Source organism: Coturnix japonica, chromosome 2, assembly GCF_054131305.1.
Source record: "Coturnix japonica strain WE chromosome 2, WE-NBRP24, whole genome shotgun sequence".
Taxonomy (NCBI): domain Eukaryota; kingdom Metazoa; phylum Chordata; class Aves; order Galliformes; family Phasianidae; genus Coturnix; species Coturnix japonica.
Genome location: NC_140664.1, coordinates 61,020,009 through 61,039,193, shown reverse-complemented (window position 1 = coordinate 61,039,193; position 19,185 = coordinate 61,020,009). Strand labels below are relative to the sequence as shown.

General features: G+C 39.1%; 1 long non-coding RNA gene across 2 annotated transcripts in view; it reads right to left on the bottom strand.

Annotated features, from left to right (window-relative positions):
- Window positions 1-557: 557 nt before the first annotated feature.
- Window positions 558-19,185, bottom strand: part of LOC107309864 (uncharacterized) — a 44,321-nt gene continuing 25,693 nt past the window's right edge. The window contains exon 4 of one of the 2 annotated variants that reach the window (XR_014943485.1): window positions 558-1,340. This is a non-coding gene — a long non-coding RNA (uncharacterized LOC107309864). The remainder of the gene's footprint in view (window positions 1,341-19,185) is intronic. The other variant, XR_014943487.1, reaches the window with a different exon arrangement.

Below are 19,185 nucleotides of genomic sequence, written 5' to 3'. Positions count from 1 at the left end.
TGTATTGAAGTAGTTAAGAAGAGTCCATTTCACATCATCTCTGTTATAAGCTAGTTAAGGCTTCTGACTATGCTCATATATCACTGTGAACCTAAATCTAACTTGACGTGTTAGTCTCTGTAATTAGACTCCGATGAAAACCAAGAAATTTACCTGTCAGGTACATAATGGAATATTTTATAGTTTCTATAATAGATTTCTGTAACTAATGTATCTTTTGATAAGCAGCTCATGACTACTTTATCTTTGATATACTTCTATGGTAATCCTCCAGTTATGGGATAAACACAGATAGGATCTCATAGTCATGAATTATGGCTCTCCAATAACCATTTATGTGAAATGAATCACATTAGCAGACAGTATCATATTTCATTATCTTGTGCATGTATTCAGCTGGGTGGAATCCAGATGGACGCTTTATGATGCTAAAAAGCAAAACAAACAAAACCAATTCAGATGAACACACGTGCGCACACACACACACGCACACACACGCACACACACACACACACACACACACACAAAACCCCAACCTGAACCAGAAAAGAAGAAGTAGGTGGCTCCAAAAGTCACGCCTTCTATTTATTTCCTTGGAAACTGGAAACTACAACAGATACAAAGCACAATATTACTATTTGATAGAGCATATACTCAGCTACAAAGTACTACTTCTGCCATCACTGAACAAGAGACTGCATACTGGGCTCAGAAGGAATTCAATTCCACGCCTTTGCTTCATACACTTCCATGACAGATATCATTTTATCAGATTGCCCCTCTGCTGCCATCTGTCACATGGAAACAAAATATAATGGAATATTTGAAAGAAGGTTCAGCCTCTACTGCCGTACTACCATTATCTGCCCCTGATAACTTTCAGAGCTTAAACACAGAAAGTTACTGGCATGACAGAACACCATAAATCCACAAGACAAAGTAGCCTGCAGGTGTCAATAGCTGCATTATAGAAAATCAGGGCTTATTTTCTCTTGGAGAATACAACTTGATTTAAAGTTGCGATTGTAATCCACAGTCAAGGCCATAATTAGGCCAGAGTGAAACAGACGTAATTACTTTTGCTGACATACAGAAAAAGAGATTCAGATCTGAAATAGAGGGAAAATAAAGGTGCTGGAGGTGAGAATATAGAAAGGTACAAAATGAATAAACAAGAAGAATGGTCAACATGTGCTGCCCTGAAGACACTTCTTAGTCAAAAGGATGTCCAAGCAGTGATGTCCAAGGCTTGTTGCTATAGTAGATGGTGCAAGATGCAATCCTGTGCTCCATAAATCAGATGTGATTCCATACTTGAGTAGATCTGTATCCAGGTTTTCCTAAAACATAAAGAGAGGCACATATTAAGTTTCAAAACAGTGTATCTCAGTATCTCTTGCATTGCTGAATGCAGGTTCCTCATTAAACATTTGAGTCAAAGATAATATTTCAGGTATTTTCTGCTGTTTGGTTGCTTTGCCTTTTAAAATTGGTATGAATTGAGGAAAAGACAGATATGCTGTCCCTGTACTAAAAGAGGTGGTGAATTTGAGAAGCGAGGACAATTGTTTATTCTTTAACTTTCATGTTTCTACAAAATGTACCTATTTTTCAAGAAGGCAAAAAAAAAAAAAAAAAAAAAAATTGCATTGAAGGAACCTCTTAAACTTCCTCTGAATTTGGCAATTTCTTTCTCATTTGGTTTCCACTCCTATCCAAGATTTTTTGACCACTCCACTGAATATGGAAACATGTTTTTCTCAGTTAGGATTAAGCAACTGTCAAGAATAAATATAGTCATGTCTTACATCAAGTTGTTGGTGGGCTATTTTCTGTAACTATTTTTACTGTGATATTTTCTTCTATAATAAGTTTGATGACAAATTATTTTTCCCCATGGGAGTAGTAGACTCATGGAAATTAGAGATGGAAAAGACCAGTTAAGTCATCTTGTCAATTTTCCTGCCAACACAAGATTGCTCCTTGAATGGAGTTTTTTCAGTATTTCTGTCTGCTGAACCATATAAACAGGGAGAGCATACATTTTCTGATGTAATAGCAGCAGCAGTGAGCGATGAGGAGTTACTATTTTAATTCTTTCTTCAGGCAAGCTGAAAAAAAAATTGGTGCAGTTCTTTACAAAATAAAGAATATTCAGTGAAGTAGGAGTGAGTTTTTATTGACTTTATCACCAGTTACTCATTTGGGAATAATGATAATTGATTACCTCTGTTTCCAAATCACAATTATCACATAGTTCTGGCTGCACGTACACAATATACACATTGGGCCCTATTCCTCTTTCCACTGCTTGCAAAAACTGCCCTTACTTAGGAATGTAGTACCACAGATTACATTGGAGCTAGTCATAGAAGAGCCATTTGTACAAATCATACTTTCCAGTGAAAACTATGTTAGCTGTAAAGAAGATTTCGCTATACTGGCTTTATCCATTGCAATAGCAACATTGAGAACCTAGCAAATACATTTTCTGTTCTGAAAGAAGAACTTTTCACGTGATCAAAAGTGTTCCTATTACATACTGGGGGGGGGGGGCGCAAAAACAATTTCTAAAGTTTTCCATCTCGCAGAGAGAGTGTGGGTGTACTTGTACACTAGCACAAACATGCAGACCAGCCAACACCCCTCTGCTCTGGGCACACATTCAGCTCTGTGCTATCTCCTGAAAGTCTCAGGAGGGCTATTCCAGTGTGGATCTCTCCCAGGCTCCTCTTTGCAGCTGTGGGAGGGAGCTCATCCACCCAGGCTACTCATCTACAGTAGGGATGCAGAGCAGGGAAGCTGCAGTGAGAGCAGAAGCCTCCAGGACAGTCTAATTTTAAAAGCCTTATGTGGGAAGTGAGTGACTATCTGAAAAGTAACTCTGAAGGTCCCACATCCCCAGTGAGCAGTGTAACTAATTGTGAGCTGTTGGCTGTCTCAGATCCTCACCGCTCTTTGGTTCACAGCATCACACCAGGGTTCCAAGGCTGATTTTTCATAAGAAATCTGATGATAACTGGTACGTTCCCACAGTGTGTTTCAGCTTTAGTAAATTTACTCCATTTTTTCCATTAAATCCTGTTTCACTGAAACATTTGCCACCCACACTATTTTTTTAAGATTGCCAACCTGTAATGTCTTATGCTAATAATATAGAAAAAGGGTGTTGTAAAACTGAAAGCAACCTACCTAACACTATTTTGAATCCAGAAAATTTGACCTTCTCAAAAAGATAAGTTCTGCAAGTTCAAGAAGCATCAAAAGTACCCAAAAGATCTCTCTCAGTGGTCTCTTTCCTCAGGTGGTATTTTTGGGTATGGAGATATGTCAGTTTATAAGGACTATTAGGAGGAAAAGGAACGTTAACGTTGCCATGACTAGCCACACTGTCCTTGCAAGACATAACAAAACAATGGATCTGGTTGCTGAAGGTAACAGCTGTCTCTATTAACGGATTCCAACATCAATACTATTCAATACACTGAAACACTTTTTTGTTTTGGTTTGGTTTGGTTTTTTGCATGTTTATTATTACATATTTCTGAAACAGATTAGGGAAAACACATGTATCAAACTGAAACTGATGACTGCACTTCTTGGAATCACAGAACCATAGAATTGTTTAAGTTAGAAGGGACCCTTAAAGGCCATCTAGTCCAACTCCCCTGCAATGAACAGGAGCATCCACAGTTAGATTACACTGCTCAGAGCCCCATCCAGCCTGACTGAATTTCTCCCAAGCTGGGGCTTCTACCACTTCTCTGGCAACCTGTACTAGCAGCTCATCTTCCTTAGAGTCTTCCCTTAAATCTAATCTAAATCTCTCCTCTTCTACTTCGAAATCATTTCCTCTTGTCCTATCATCACAGGCCCTGCTAAAAACTCTGTCCCCTTCCTTTCCATAAACTCCCTTCAGATACTGAAAGGCTGCTGTCAGGTCTCTTCAGAGTTTTCTCTTCTCCAGGCTGAACAGCCCCAGCCAGCAGCTCTCAGCCTGTCCTTGTAGGAGAGGTGTTTCATCCCTCCTTTGGACATACTCCAACAGGTCCACTTCTCTCCTGTACTGAAGACTCCACAGTATTGTAAACCCACACCTGACTGTAAATGCATATGGCTGCATCCTGCTTACCACCTGCTGTAGAAATACTGTACTGATTTTGTTTCCTGACTTTATTTGCTCCAGAAGACCAGGACCATGTGAGATCATTCACATCATCATTTTTTTCCTTTTAAGAAAATACTTTTTTGTTACTGGCTACACTTGATAGTATTAGTGTCTATGATTTACAGTGGATTTTAAATCATAGACTGTACTGTGATATTAAAGTATGTGTGCCATAACTGCTTTTATTTGCCAAAGGTTTTCTTTCTTTCATTTTTGTTTTTATTTTTCCTAAGTATATGAAAACAGACATAATAATAAAAAGTTCAGAATTAAAATCTGTTGCAATTCCAGATAAATGAGTATCAAAAGACACAATGTGTAAAATATGTTGTATACTTCATCTAGTAACAGTGGATGGTTTGGTATGTAAAAAATTCAGGAAACAGTGCAAATATTTAGCATATTAGATCTTGGGTATAGCATGCCTCACAACTGATACCTTATAAAGAATAGTACTGAAAAGCAAGAATTACTAAGTGATTCCTATGACCTTTATAATTAAGATATTTTTTAAGCTCTTTCTAGGGGCTTTTAACTATTTGATATTTCGAAAGAAGTTTTAAATTCTGATCTTGCAATGTTGCTTTATCAGTAGATGCACATTATCTGCTTCTGGCTGCATATATATTATTCTGTTTCTTTGCCCCTGGGATCTCTTAAAAAGCTGTCTGAAGAAATCCAAGCTTATAAAAGCAGTCTCCTTGTTCATTTTACTAGTTAGTTTTCAGCACTGCTCACCTGTGGGGTCATTCTGAATTCAGTGGAAACTCATCTTTTCATGGAGAAATGAGAGCTGATTTCTTCTAAATAGCAATGCTTGAATGCATGTACATGCTGGATATAACTCCATTGTCTTCATGAGTTAATAGTTCTAGTACTTGGTGTATTAAAGTGACAGATTTTCCTGATTGTTCCCATTGCATCTTGTTCAGTCACTGGGCACCACCGAAAAGTGGTGCTCCATCCTCTTTGCTCTGTCCTTTCAAGGAGGGAATTTCTACAGAAATTGATAAAATAACCCCAGAGCCTCCTCTTCACCAGGCTGCACAGTCCTACCTCTTCCTCCCGTTTCTAATATGAAGAATACACTAGACCCTTATTTATCTCTCTCTCACACCTACATATCACACCTGCACTGGGGAGCCCAGCACTGGACCCAGCACTCCAGATGTGGCCTCTCTGCTGCTGCTCAGAGGGATCACCTTCCTCACTTTCTGGCAAATCTTTTTCTTGCACAGCCCAGGATGCTCTTGTCTTTCTTTGCTCAACCCTGCATGGACAGACCACCAGGTCCATCTCAGCAACTACTCTCCAGCTTGTTATCCCCCAGCATGTAGTACAGGTACATGGGTTTATTCCCCAGATTCACGACTTCACATTTTCCCATGGTAAACATCATGATTCCTATCAGTTCATTTGTACATCTTGTTAAGGTTCCTCTGAAAAACAGCACAACCTCCTCCTGGGTTCATACCATGTGTGGACTTGATGAGGATACACTCTGTCCCAGTCTCCAGGTCATTAATGCAGATTTTGAACAGTGCTGATCCCAGTATTGACCCATGGAGCACACCGTTAAGGATTTGGCTCCAAGTGGACTTTGTGCCCCTGGTCACAACCGCTGGCCTGTCAATGCAGCCAGATTTTAGTCCACCTCAGTGTCTCCTTATCTAACCTGAACTTTGTCAGCTTTGTTATAGCAGACTGTCAGATACTTTACTGAAGTCCACATGGACAACATCCACTGGTGTTCCCTCATCCACCAGCCCTGTTGCCTCACTATGAAAGGCTATGTGTTTGATCAAATATGATTTCATCTTCATAAATCCATGCTGACTATTCCCAGTCACCTCATCTTCCTTGTCTTGGAAATACTTTCCAGAATTTTATCCACCACTTTTCCAGGGTCTGAAGTGAAGCTGACTGGCATGTAGTTCCCTGGATCTTTCTTCTTGGTGACATTTAGTCTCTTGCAGTCTTCATGACCCTCATCTACATTTGTAGATGCAGACTTACAGTCCTATGGACTTATGAATGTCCAGTTTAAGAGTTTCTTAATCTTGTAATCTTCCACAACCATGCTTTCCCTCCAGTTCTGAAGAAAGAAAAATACCAGTACTCAAGTACTGTCTCCACCCCCCTTACTAGATTTTGCAGGAACTCCTCAACATAGCTAATAGAGATGTGGTACTAATACAGGGGTTTGATTAGTATTTATCAACATTTGTTCTCTGTCAGTGTTATGACACCTTGTTGGAATTAAAGCTGATTAGAATGTGTGATCTTTCTCATTTACTCATGGTGGTCTTTAGAGAATCACAGAAACACTGATAAAAACAAAGTAGATGTAATCATACTATGTAAGGAACATGCTTGGAAGGTAGAAAAGGTACTGGAATGTCTATATAAGCGAAACAGGCCAGGGAAAACTCCTAGGGACATTTTAATGTTTATTGTGAAACAGGTATATTACTTCCAGGATTAGATTAACTCCCACACTTTAAATTCTGTTCTATGTATACATTTATGTATGATGAAAATATTTTTGGAGTTATTTTGTATTTCAGAACATTGTTTGGAGGATTGAATTCGGATGTTATGGTTCATGATCTTACATCATATCAAGCTTGGCTGTGCTTGTAGTAATAGACTTAATTTTCTGGTGGTCATTTATCATATTCAACATATGTATCACAAAGTTCTGTTAGTGAGACTCAATGCAACTTGAAGCTTATAAAAACAATTTTGAAAGTTTTTAATAGCACTTTTCCTCCTGAAAAGTTCTGAAGAATTTAAAAAGCATAAGTTGTCTACAAGTGACATTGTTGTGGTCCAGACATTTCTGCAATGTGAAACAGACTCTGTTGAAACAACAGTGCTAGTGACCAACTTGAATTACATGCAGAATTTAGGTCAGGAGCTTGGAGTTTATTTAAGTCCTTCAGGACCAAATCCTGCTTTTCTTACTGATGCAGGTCATTCCTGTGACTTCAGTGTAACTACTCATGTGATTGCATTATGTTGTTTTTTTTTCAGACAGTCTTCTGAAGATAATTCTTTCCTCAATGAATTTCCATGAATCTTTGTTGTTGTAGCTGTTTACTATATTGCTAGATTTTGGTACAGAGTTCTCATATTTGTGAAGTGCTACTGATATACTACATTTTTGAGATTAACATATTCACACAAACAAGAGTTGCATGAGTTGTGCTGGATTGCCAAGGTTGTCCAAGTGAGCAAGAGTTATTTGAATAGTTAACTAAAATACAACCAAGCACTGCAAAAATACAGCAAAACAGCACGTTGTTTTCTCATGCAACATATCTTTTCAAATTTTACCTAGTGTTTCTTTAAATTATTCTTAAAATCATATTCATATAGAACACAATTTATGTGTAACATATTCACCTCAAAGCTTAGATTCTGAAGTGTGGTTTTGACAATTATGTATTTCCACAATGTAAAGACAAACTGAATGCTGTATGTGTGCACTAAGTATATGATGTGCTGAGAAAGCTAAGTAAAGGTGAGTACTTTCAAACTGCTTTTTTCAGAGTGGAGGCCCTGAACAGACCTTGTTGCTGCTTCCTGTCCTTCAGAGCATGATCTCTTGTAAGTCTCTGGCAACCTCACCCATGTCATTCAGAGGTCCAGAGAAAAGCTTCTTAAAGCTATCATTAGCGAGTTGGGGAAGGTATCTGATTTCCAAGAATCTTCAGCCTTCCGATAGGAAGACCTGCTGATAACTTACCCAACCATGCTGGATAGGTACTCCCGTACCACTATCCTAATAACTATATTTACAAGGTCAGGTTTCTAACAGAGAAAAGGAAGTTTATCAGGTGCTGATAGTACAGTAGGTTTTTACTGGGAGGTACTGGATTTCACTATTCTCCTTTTTGCCTGCGTTACCTTGTAGAGATACCAAATGGCAATTTTTTTTATTTTTTTTTTTCTGACATTTTACTGAAGACTGAGTGAAATAGCAAACAATTGAAGGGAAAAACCATTGCCTAGAGAAAGCAAGTGGAAAAAAGCTCTCTGAGGCTGAGGGGCTATAAAAAAAAACAACCCCCACAAAAAAAAACAACACAAAAACTTTGAAAATGACTCTTGCAACTGAAGGTTTTCCCTGATATTTAAAAAATGTAAACTACTGAAGTTTTATTCCAGAGCTCATCTTCTGATCCCAGTCTTCTGTTCTTTCACTTGTTTAGTCTTTGATGTTGTTTCTTTAAAACCTGAGATCTGCGGCCTTCTCATATCTCAGGGTCTTATGAGATCAAACTTCAGGGGGTATTTTCTTGAATGATATGGAGATCTTTCTAGCCCAACAAGGACAGCTCAAAAAAGCCTTGAAATGCAAAGGCAGTTTTGAGGGTTCAGAAGGTTTCCAGCAGATAAACTTTAAAATTCTGTTTTTGTTTTGTTCTGCTACTTCACTTTCCAATGGCAAAATCCTTAGGCTCTTCTTTCACTAAGTGTGCAAGTAACACTAACTTGGCATTTGCAAGCTCTCTTAAATTTAGGCTCTGTTCATTGGCTGCTAGATACCTTACAAGGGCAGTGAACTGTTAGACAGAGTGAAAGTGCAAATGCTGGCCCAAGAGGGAAGTTTTTATCCTACCATAACAGCCTTTGTTTTTGGTGCATTTGTATAGGGTGGTGGTTAAATATTTGGCTACAACTAGCCATGGACACCTGACTTTCTTAAGGACAAAACATGGCTGTAAAATGTAAAGGTGTGTTTAAAGCACTGGTTTGCTGAAATGGAAATGTCTCAGTTGGCTGCTGCTAGTAAAATCTGTAAAATCCATAGATTTTCTAGTTAAAAAAAGAGCTTCTTCTCATAGGGTAACTTCATCTCTCCTTCCAGTTCTTTAGAAACTAAAATACCTTACTAACTGTACTACATATTGATATATGTGTATAGCAATGCTGGTATGGCTGATTTCCAAGGACAGCTTCATGAAAAGCTGCATTGTATTTTAAATGAAGTCCAAATTTCTAATGAAGATTTAGTTAAAGTAGAAGGGAAAATAGATCATCTTCATATTTCTCAAAAACAATAAAATAAAAAAAAAATATTTTAAAAATTCAGTGCCAAACTAGCATGGCTGAGGAGGTTTGTGAACTGCCTGGTTTTTGTATTACTATCTCTGTTAGTGCTGCACATTCCTGTGCAGCTCACTGGAGACCCAGCCCCAACACACTGCCAGGCTAGGACTAACCCCTCAGCAAAGTCCAGCTCCGCCAAAGCACCAGACTTGGCCTGGCTCCTTGGTGAGGCCCAGCTCCATCACACCATGTGGCTCACCTTGGCCCATTGGAGAGGCATGGCACTGTCACACTGTCAGGTTCAGCCCGAAGCTAGTAGACAGGACTTTGGTGCCTTACTGACAGCAGATGTGGCATTTCTATCTGTCTTTCCAAGGGAATAAGGAGGTTCAAATGCAGGAGTTTATGGCAAGCTGTGTGGTTGTGCTGCCAGACAGGGCTGTGGGGGTTGTGATCATTGATGTGGGAGAGGGGAAGCTCTGCCTGACCAGCATTATTACCTTAGTGCAGTGGGCACCAGCTTCCCTTCCCCTTGGCCCTCCCCAGCCTGCAGTGCCTCCGCTTCGCTTTGCACAACTCACAGCCTGCCCTGCGTCTCCTTCTTGCCTTCCCCATCTCTCCAGTATCCCCTTGTGCCTTCCAGTGGGGTGTGAAGTGTGAGGTGCTGTGGGGTGAACCACAGGTCCCTGTAGAACAGCCACTGCTTGGCTCTTCTCCCACAGTTTTCTGCATTTCTGTAGGGTCTTAATACCTTTGGGAGACCTGCCTTCCCCCACTCCCATCCAACAGTTTTCACCAGTATCTTCCAAAACTGAGAGGAAAGGCAGATGGGCAGAGAGCATAATCGATTAAGCTCATTCCTCCACAGAGATTGTTGCTAAATTTGCATTGCTTACCCACGCGTTTGTGGGTAAGGGGTTAGGTTAACCATTAACCTGGGGCCAGGAGCTTGTGTTCTTCCACCCTGCTCAATTTTGCAGGGTTGAGCACATTGCCTCTGGCTCTCACAGACCGTTCCCTGGCGATGACGAATGGCAGAGCCTGGTCACCTTGAGCAGAGCAGGCGGTGGTGCATTAAGGTTCCCCTTGGCACCCCTCCAGTTCTGCCTCTGCAAAGTTGGACACCTCTGAAATTTCCATTACAACAAAATCGTAGTTGTTGCACAGATCATTCAGCAGTGTTACAGAGTTTTGCTTGCACTGCTTTTTTTTCCTCCTTTTCTTTCTTTTTTTTTTTCTTTTCTTTTTTTTTTTTTTTTCCCTTTGGTTGAAAAAATAAGCAAGCCGCATGGAAAGGGTGAACATATACCCAGGAAATAGTTTGCTGATAACATAGGAGCCTTCGTGTCTGCTGGGTGGTGCCCTAAGTTTTCTTAACAAAGAAGTGAGTGTTAGTTCTTCAAATAAAAGTTACTTTTTGCACTCACATAACTGAGGCTGAGAATTTCCAAGATGAAAAACTTGGTTTTTTATTTATTTTTCTTTTTCTTTTTTTCTTTTTTTTTTTTAATGGGGCATAATTTGAGTGGGATCTCCTCTCCCTCCCACAAACCCCTGCCCCCCACACTGCCCTCCCCACCTTCAGTATCCCAAAAACTCTTTAGCACTCTGAGCAAAGGAAACAAAAAATGGCTTTGCATTCTGAACAGAGATTAAGTTATTGGCGACCTTGAAATAGCTCTTTCTCAACTTCCATTCCCATGAGGATATCCACATAAAGTTGCTGTTTAGGACAGGGTCAGCATGATGAAATTTATTTGTTGAGTCTCTTTGGTGCCAAAGCTTTTGCCAATAATCTGATCTACCTGATAGTGGTACTATTTCAGAAATGTCCAGTCAGTTAAAGAAATGCAGTGCCTGTGGACGTTCAAAGACAGCAGTAATAATCAAAGCAAAAAAAATAAAAATAAAAATGTGAATTTTATAATAAATAGATGCACATAACAGTTATTTAAAACATATGCAATTTATGGAAAAATGGATAATATTATTTTTTCATTTCACGTTAAACCCCTTTTCTGTAAGTATGTATAATTTCTTCATATGTCTCTCATCTATTCATTGGATGTGTTTGTGTCGACTGGCATTTAATACTTACAAATGTATGCTGGCCCTTTACAGGTATAAACTGATCGTGTTAGAATAAACTACAGACAGATGGGTACTGAACCAAAGGGTTAAGATGGTGTGGGCTGTGGGTTTTTCACATAACATTTACTCCATTCTTGTTTGGGGTTTTGTGGTTTTTATTTTATTACATTTTAAAAGCTTTCTTCCCCAACATTAGTTATACCCAACAATCCACAGTACAGTATATCTACATAAATTATACATAAAATAAAAGCTTAGAATATGAAATCTTCCCTTTTTAAGTATATATGTTTTAAAACTATATATGCTTTTACTTAGTCTCCAAACTGTAAGAAAGGGTTGTCTTTCATTTATTTTTCAAAACCTTTAATTACCAACATCAAATGAAATGATGATAATCTCCCCTTTGTGTAGTCATCTATGAAATGAGTTTAGGGCAGTGGTTTCCTCTAAGTCAGTACCACATCAAAACCCAAGTGTGTATGGGAGTAGTGAGACTCTCTTTAACTATAGGCAACTCAGTTTCCCATTTTGAATTTTGTAAGGAATCTTTATACCACGATAAGCTTTCCAGTTATCAGCCTGCCTGTGTTTTGTTGTAGCTGCATGCCCAGCTCTACTGCTTGGTGTATCACCTCAAGGTGGTGAAAACCCCTTTGCAGCAGCTCCCCTGCTCTGACCTCCACTATTTTAGGCTACTCTAAGGTAACATGATTTAACCATTATGCTTTTTGCTTTCATGCAAGTATTAGCCCAAACCAGTTTATTAAGAAAAGAAAAAATATATATATATGTAAGTCAACAAATTGTTTTTGAGTTGTCAGATTCATGAAACAGGGCGTTTGCAATGCAAAGTCTTGTCTTGTGTTACTGTGTTGCAAAATAAATGTCTGGCAGGAAGTTAAATGAGCTTGCCTATGGTTTCCAATCTCTACATGCCCAGTATGGTAAACCAGCTGATAACTTTTGGACAGCTTCTTAGCCACTGCAGCCACTATGCTCTAAACTATATGGAAAGTGTTTTACCTTCTGGCCAAATCTATGCTAAGGGCTGCTTCTCCAAGTCAATTTCAGCTAGGCTGCTGCAGCCCTGCAAAGCAGTGCCACTCATTCCCTGTCTTGGCAGAGCCTTCTGGAGGTGGTGAGATGCATAATTGCATTTACTGTAGCTTACAGCTGTGTCTTGCTTGGTGACTGTGGCACCTGCCTGCAAGACATGCTATTCCCTTTCTCCTCCCACCCTGCTAGCTGTGGCTGCATGGGATTTTCTTGTATTTAAATTTCTCAGACAGGCCTTGAAGCCTTTTCACTCTGAGATGGCGTTACGGTAAAGTTGATATAAAGCACATTTAACTGTCAGGACTCTGTGCTTCACTTCTTGAAAAGGGCAACTATAGGGTGGGATTTCTTTAGGCTCAAGTAACATTGTATAAGACAAGCAGACTCATGGAGGCAGTAATTTCACAGTGGTGACGAGTTGCTCCCTGCCCTTGCTAAACAAAATAGGTCTATAAAAGAGAGCAAGTTGCCCAGCCTGGTTATGAGTAGCCATGCATTCCAGCTGCTGGTGTTCTCCTGTCCCAGCCAGTGCCTCAAGGTATCTCTGCCCTGATTCTTACTTAACCCATGGGATGGCAAAGTTCAGTGTTGCCTACACAACTGAGAAGCTTGCAGCTGCTTTTTTTCTATGGATGCACATGTTCAGGCAGCAAATTTTGGAAATAAGGTGGAGAATAAGTGTTTCGAGTGCCTGCAAGGTGTACTGTAGCTTTGCTTAAGCCAGGTCAGGTTGAGGGTGGACTTCACACTCATGGCTCATGCCAAGACAATGTGTCATAACAGTGGTGGAGGGAACAAGTACAGTGTTGTCAGTGTTATTTTAGGAATTTAATCAACAGCCATATGCTGTCTCAGTCATATGTGGATAACATGGATGTGTTTAGTTTTAATCTCACAGAAATTGCTGTCATTCCCACTATCCTCATATATTACTCTATCTTCATTTTATATGCATTTCACTGTGCACTGATTGCTTTCTAAAGGTGCTCTCTTTCTCCCTTCATGTTGTCTTGATTCTCTCATTTTTTATATGCCCTCTTGATCATGATTAGAAATCAATAACATTTTATTCAAAATAGACATGTCAGGGAGTTTGCAGAAACGTCTATAGTGAATTCACACATCCCTTACTCAAGGAAAGAGATGTCAAATGCAAAAATTAAGTAATTTCTGGATTTCAGGAAACTTCAGCATTTCAGATTTCTGTATTTTATTGTTCACCATCAGAGTAAGACAGCAATAAATGACTATAGGGCTTCTGTGAGTTGGTCTCGAAATCAACACTAGCAGCTGAAGTACACTTTATCTTAATAGCAGACTCCTTGGTATTTTCTTACAAAGCTTTATTTAACCTGTTATGCATTGAGTTTCTTGTGCCAAATGCTCTGTTTTCAAAATATATGTGGTAAGATAAACAGTATTTGTCTACTGAGAAAGGTTAAATTGATTGTTGCTTGTTTTATGTCTTATCCATAGCTTATAACAAGACAGAGGCAGATTAACAGATTAATAATATCACAAGTTTATTTTTGTGGGAGGCATATTGTTGGAATTTTAAAACAATAAAATCTAGGGCAAAGGCTATTGATTATTAACTGTCTATTTCTCTAGCTTCCACTGTGCTTTCTGTAAAAGTCTCTGAAAACAGACCTAGTGCCCAGCACCCTGGGCTTCTGTCATATCAGTCCCATTCTTCCATGCACCAGAATTGTTCCCAACAAGCAAGAGACTCCTTATGAGGAATTGTGCTTTCATACTTCAGTACATTCTGATGGGCCAGAAACCAGCTCTGCCACCAGTATACAAAAGTGCAATAAGCTGGAAAATCAGGTATGGGTGATTATTTGTTACTTCCCTGCTATAGAATCATAGAATCACCAAGGTTGGAAAAAACCTACAGGATCATCCAGTCCAACCATCCACCTATCACCAGTAGTTCTCACTAAACCATGACTCTCAACACATCTAAACATTCCTTGAACACCTCCAGGGTCGATGACTTCACCACCACCCTAGGCAGCCCATTCCAGCATCTGACCACTCTTTTGGAGAAGTACAATAGTACTCCTAATGTCCAACCTTAAACTCCCCTGGCACAACTTGAGGCCATTCTCTCTAGTCTTATCACAAGTTACATGAGAGAAGAGGCTGACCCCCAGCTTCATTACCCTTCTCTGGACATACTCCAGGGCCTCAGCATCTTTCTTGTATTGAGAAGCCCAAAACCACATTACTTGAGGTGCAGCCTCACCAGAACTGAGTGAAGAGGAACAATTATTTCCCTGATCCTGCTAGCAACACTATTTCTGGTACAGGCCAGGATGCCATTGGCCTCCTTGGCCACCTGGGCACACTGTTGGCTTATGTTCAGCCAAGCATCAATCAATATGTCCAGGTCCATTTCCTCTACACAGTCTTCCAGCCACTCTGCCTCAAGCCTGTAACATTGCCTGGGATAGTTGTGGCCAAAGTGCAGGAGACTAGGTACTTGGTCCTGTTGAACCCCATTCCATTGGCTTCAGCCCAGCTCTCCAGCCTGTCCAGATCCCTCTGTAGGGCCTTGCTACCACCAGGCAGATCCACACTTCCTGCCAACTTGGTGTCATCTGCAAACTTACTGAGGGCGCTCTCAGTGCCCTCATCCAGATCAGCAGTAAATATATTGAATAGGGCAGGCCTCAATACTGACTTCTGGGGAACATCACTCATAACTGGTTTCCAGATGGATTTAATTGCATTCACCACCACTCTCTGGGCTTGGCCCTCCAGCCAGTTCTCAAGTACCTCTCCAGAATGGTATTATATTTAAAAAAGGTTTGTGTTGAATATTACAAATCCAGGAACTACACTGTAGTGAAGTTTCTCTTGGGAATGGAGGGCTGGAATCTTTTATCCAGTGCAAAAAAAAAAAAAAATAATAATAAAAAAAAATTTAAAAAAAGCAAAAAAACCCGAAAATTTATGTTCACAACACAGTATGCATGATTGTTTGGATTTTTCCTTCTCTGTGAACCTGATAAACAAAATTTGTTCAGGAGAATACTGTGCATTTTCCCCGCTAAAAGTTACAACATGAGTATTATTGGGAAAAGTGGGCAATGGGACAAAAAAAAACTGGAAAGCAACATGTTGGGTTATTCAAGTCATACGCAAAGAAATGACTGATAGTTATCAATTCCAAGAGCAAATGGTTAAATTTTGTTTAGAAAAAAACAACAACAGAAACACCATTAACAAGAAAGAGGAGAAAACATAACAAACAGAAAAAAAGAAAACACAACCAAAACAGAACCACACATCTCTCTGTTGATAATTGATAATTTCAAGTCTGCAGTTTCAAAATATTTAATAGAGCTTTGTCCTTAACCTGGCAAAAATCAGGTTTTTACTATGTCAGTGTATATCTCACCTTGATTTATTGCATTACAACCATTGTAGCTTGGAATGTATGTAGCTGAAGGCCATGTTTAAAATTACAGTCTTTAAATGTTTTAATTTAGTATTATTTGATCTTTGTGAACGAAAACTCGTTTGTCCCTGATATTTCCTGGTAAAACAATGGTTAGATAAATAAGAAGACAATAATGGGGAAAAAAAGAAAAAGAAGAAAAAAAAAAATCCAAGCACCAGCTAAGTTTTTATACTGGCATTCCTTTTGGAGTTCTCATCACCTTCAGACATCCCCTCGAGCCCTACCATGGTATTGTTGATTTTGTATTATGAGAACAAGACAGGTGCTAGGAGGTGCTGCAGATACCATAGCTGGATTAAGGAAGCCTTCAAATTGTGTTAGCAATTTCCATTAAAGGGTTTTTAATTACCATGTGGATCATGCCATGAAACGATTGCAAAATATGGGTAGTTGGATGTCTGTTTCATGTCTCCAGGGTCTACTGTAAAATTAGATTCTAGACATTACCTTTGAAAAAGAATAATTGTCATAAACTAACCACAAACATTTGCAGTGCCAGTGGTATTTCACTTGGCCAAGAAATGGCTGTTGGGACCTTAAAAGAGTCCTATTCTCCTGCAGAAACCACATTTTGAAGTCTTTGCTGTAGCAAGATGCAACCTTTTGTTTGTTTGTTTGTTTCATGTGTCCACTGTATCACCGCTTCACTTTACAAGAACAACGTAATATATGACACTTTCAAAGGAAGTTGGTCTCCACCCTAGACTGGAGAATTAGCATATTAGCAGGGACATGGCTGAGATTTCCCAGAAACCAATTAACCAATTCATATATATCATGTCCTCCTCCAGTATATTGTGGGCAAAGATGGCTGGGAAGTTGAGGCATTTTTATAATTGCATCTTTAAAACTTTTATTGTTCAAAATGAGTTCATAGAGACATTTGCCTCACTGACCATTAAAAGAGTCATGGCTCTGTGTGTTGTTTTTTTTTTTCAGTGAGAGAATTTTGATTTATCACAACTTTTTTTTTTTTTTTTTTTTTTTTTTTAATCCTGTTAGAGATCTTTGGAAATGCTAGAGATGTAAATTTAAGGATTATGTTGTTAGGGTTTTGTCATTTGGCCTTAGGTTGGGTCCTGTTAAAGGATTTTAAATGCTTCACATCTGCTTCGCCACAGCAGAAGAAAACAGAACCATGCCTGGAGTATAAAGTGTGGTTACAGACAGAAATGTGTCTGTGTGAAAATGGCATGTTCTTAGTCAACAGATCTGTTCCCTATGTGTATTACTACTTTCATATGTATGTTTCACTTGCAGGAGTAAAGTCTGTCATTACATTTCAGTCCTCTTGCTAGAGAAGTGTCATCAGGGCTATGGGAGAGAAAAATATACACTGTCATGTCTCTCATGTCATAAATGGAATTGTCAGTGAAATCCCCGTTGTAAAATCTTTCTTGCGGGCAATGGAGTGAAGGCAGGAGTCAGTCTGACTTCCAGAGGCATGGCTGACAGCGTAATACTGGTTAGTCTTGCTTCCGTCCATGTTCCATTGCACACACCCATAACAAAACAAAACAAACCCTAGCCCAAAACCAAGCACACGTACCAACTTTCTGGTTTCAAACCAAATAAATTTGATCTGGAAGTCATTGAAAACAGTAAACACAAAACCCTACTGTGACATATTTATGGAGTGATATATTCAGAAGATGACCGCACTTAAATAAAATAAGTTCAAAGACTAGTAATCAAAAACAAATTTGGTCAATCCGTCTTCCAGGGAAAAAAGAAAAGATAGTTGAAGATTGCATTTTTTAGCGTTAGATGGATAATGGTATATAAGTGGTAGTGAACAGATGGTAAGGTGCTATGAACAAGTATGAAATGGGAAAATTAGTATTAGAAGAGCAAAAACCTTACATGGGGAAAAAGACTAAAGCAAAGCAAAGTTTTTTTCTTTTGGCATTCACTGTTCAAATTACTACTGGCTTGGGAAAGTGAAGCAGAGAGGCTCTCCTCTCCTCTTTTCTTCTCCTTAGGCTGCTTTAAAAGCTCATAGCACAGTACTGAACAAATCATAATGCTAGAATTCAACACTAGTGTTTTCCACTATTACAAATGGCCAGCCAAGCTGATGTTGCAAACTACTTTTTCATAATGCATTTTTCAGTCTACATATTTCTGACCCGCTCTGTCTCACTGGGCAGGGTGCGTGGGCTCACGTTCCTGCAGTCCCAAAGGCAAGTAGATGTGCTCCAATTGGGGCTGTCTACAGTTATCAATGTCAGGTAAGGATTTGGTCCCTCATGTTCCTGTAAACTGTAAGCTGTAGCAAAGATGACACGTACGAGGCTGAAAATTCTGTTTCTGGAACTTTTCAAGTGAATTTCCACATGTGGAAAGGCTGGAAGAAGCTGTAGAGTAGAGAAACTTGCATTCACCCAAAGCCTTTTAAACTTTCTTCTAAATGAATTTCTGTATGCTATTAGGTGATAAAATATGAAAGCCTCTTCCCTATGAGTTTATCAACAAGTGTATTTTGGAATGGGTGGGGAAGGAGGCTAACGACCAACTGATGAGTAACTTTCATCTTTCTTGCTTTTGAAATTATTACTCTTCAGTAATGGGGTATTTCACTTGCACTTGTTCTGGGATGGGAGACTTGGTGGAAACTACTGTGTCATGTAACTAATATAAACATGACAGTCTATTATTTTGTATGGCTGTTAATCTCCATGGAGTTGAGAGCTTTCTTGTTTGCCTTAATATAAAATCTGTAGCCATGTTCACTTCCAAAAAGAAGTCCATATTTTCAAACTTACATTTCATAAGGCTTGGAAGAGATCTCTCCTGAGATTGCTTAGGAAATTCTAAGATTCTATAAAGCTTACTGATAAACTTTGAGATGTAGATTAAGATTCAGATGTGCAGGCTTAACTTTTTGACTCTGAACAGTACTCAGAGATATTAAATCAAACATAAAACCCTGCTGTTTCTAAGTTGGTGTGTGTTAATGAGGGCTTGAAGCAATCAGCTTCAATTGGAGATGACCCCAAAACAATTTTCTCAACAACAGGGAAACATCAAGGTGGGGAATTGGACTCATGCCATCTTGTACTAAAAAGAAGGAGTTTCCAAGGCTCTAAAAGGCCTAAGTGACACTTATTTTACTGTATATGCACAAAATAGGATTTTCAAATCATTGTAATTATGCCAAATCAAACCAAAATGGCATTGATCAAAGGACTTCAATGGCAACACCTTTCAGCTTAGGTTTCTATTTTCCAGTTGCTTCCAGAAAGCTTATGTTGTAAAACATAAATGAGTTTAGGATTTAGGTGAATTTATTTTTTGTCTTTCTTTTTGGGTTGAATTTTCTTCTATCCCCCCATCA